Raw genomic sequence first — 2,272 nt, 5'->3', positions numbered from 1 at the left:
ATGCAGATCATACGACTACCTCAGGTGAAGTAGAGAGGCTGTATTGTAGTATACTATTCACTATGAAAAATTCCCAACAACCTCTTGCCACAGAGAGTTTTTTATATAGCTAGTTGTTGAACAGAAAACCATCCATTGATGGCCTCACAGAATCCCCTAGACCCTCTTATAGTAGTCATGATGATGCTGAGGAAGTGTTAAAATTTATCACTTATTTGAAAAGATCCCTAAAAGAAGAACAAAACTTCAACTTTGATGTTCATCCTGTTTCAGAATCTGTTTGTGCTGATGAAATCTTCTCTGATGGATATATCATGCCTCGATATCTTGATAGATCAAAGATTGAATCTTTTCGCGAAGCCTTCAATAATTTCAACACAAATTCATCAGTACCCTCAACTAGTACTCCTCCCACACCAATATCTAAACTTTCAAATTCCACAACTAGTCAAGCTGATTTTCTTGAAAAATGGAGGAAGTTTTCGTGCAAAATCTTGGTTAAGTGGTTTGGATTCGTCAGGCCAATCTCCAAAAGGATAGCAAGTTCAAGAAAAAGTACTGCAAAAGTTGATGACCGTCAAAGAAAAGTAAGTGAAATTCAAAGCTACAAGAGCACTACTGATACACTTCATTTCAGGGATCTCCTCGTCGAATGTTGAAATCTTATTCTGTTGTCAATTGGTGTGGAAATGATAACAACCAAAGAGGTAGTAGTAGTCCTAGAAGAGTTAAGAGTTTGAGGAAGGTGAAAAACTGGAGCAATATTAACTCACCACATGAGGCTTGTTCCCCTATAAAAAGTCCATCCAATGATCATTCTACTGATGTTTGGCGCGAGAAGGCGATTTCTGATGCAATTCTATACTGTAAGAGATCGTATGTCAACTGAGCCTGATATCGATCATGGTGATCGTTTTGACCAGAAAAGCAATTCTAGATGTTAAATTTCATCCTTAAATTCTTTTCTCAAATGTATATTTAGATTTTTGGGTCTTCATACAAATAATCTATCATGTATCACTCAGGTTCAATATTTTGTACATTCTGATGTGAAAATGAAAAACATAAAATAGACAAGCACACCTATCTTACTTGAATTTTTTTTAGCTCCTATTTGATGCTTTTTTATTTTCTGTTGTTTTGTTATTATCAGTTGATTCTTGTACCTTGATTATGGTATTGTTTTGTTGTAGTTTTTGCTTAACTGCTATATGTTGTTTTGTCATTATCAAATGATTCTTGTACCTTGATTACGTATTGTTTTGTTTAGCTGCTATCTGTTTTGTTATTATCTATTGATTCCTGTACCTCCGTATGCTCTACCTTCGCCAAACCTCACATTGTGGGTCTGCACTTGGTATGTCCTCGTTGGAAAGAAACAATTTGATTTATCTATAGTTGCTTACTTAATTGTTCCTAAATGCATTATCCTCCCATAGAAAATTGCTCTTTAAGGAGTTGATTCTCTTTTCAACTCATCTATTAGGAATAGGAGTAAGAGTCATAAGCATTCTGTCAACAGGTTTTAGAAGCATTATAGCCTAAATAGTATAGTCCCGTTCATCTCTTTTACGTATTATATACCTTTTGCTAAGGTAGCTACTTATGTTATCATACAATACTCTGCTGGTAATGCACGAGGCTGCAACAAGTATTCAGTTAATAGCTTTCCTTGGTAATCATTTGATTGGATTGGCTTCAAAACTACATTCACGTTTGTAGTAAAATTTTGCAAAAGACTGAATGAGGTGTGGCTAGGAACTGAGATGACTATTTCTTTCTTGCTAATCCCTCCACTCTTGGTGAACTGTGTTTTTACCTCCCTTTTCTGTAGCATGTTTGGTTGGATTTGGGCATTTATTGTAGGTTTTGGGCTTCATAAGGTTTGGACTGTAGCATTTGAATAGCAGACTGATCTTTCTGTATACTAAGACTACTTTTAACAATTATTTATGTTTATCGTTAGTCTTAGATTTTGTATCTTCCTCTTTCATTTGCCTTTTCTCTGCTTCAATTCGATTAGAGATGCTACTTGCTGAAAACATCTGACATCTTAAAAGTATGTCCTGTTGCCAACTTCACTAGATTAAAATGTTAATCAACTCATCTCAATTTCAGAACATAGGGATTTTTAGCACCGTCCGTTTAACTGTTTTTAACGTTCTTCAGTTTCCAAAAGTAAAAAAATGCACACCAATAGTTTGAAGTGTTATATGTCCTTTGTGCAAACAATTCTTCTGTGGAGTCCAGCTCCACAACATGATATTTAATC

General features: G+C 35.1%; 1 pseudogene; it reads left to right on the top strand.

Annotated features, from left to right (window-relative positions):
- Nucleotides 1–1,097, top strand: LOC124893001 (annotated as a pseudogene).
- Nucleotides 1,098–2,272: the final 1,175 nt, after the last annotated feature.

This window comes from Capsicum annuum, unplaced genomic scaffold (assembly GCF_002878395.1).
Source record: "Capsicum annuum cultivar UCD-10X-F1 unplaced genomic scaffold, UCD10Xv1.1 ctg53023, whole genome shotgun sequence".
Lineage (NCBI taxonomy): Eukaryota > Viridiplantae > Streptophyta > Magnoliopsida > Solanales > Solanaceae > Capsicum > Capsicum annuum.
This window is presented reverse-complemented; position numbering and strand designations above follow the sequence as displayed.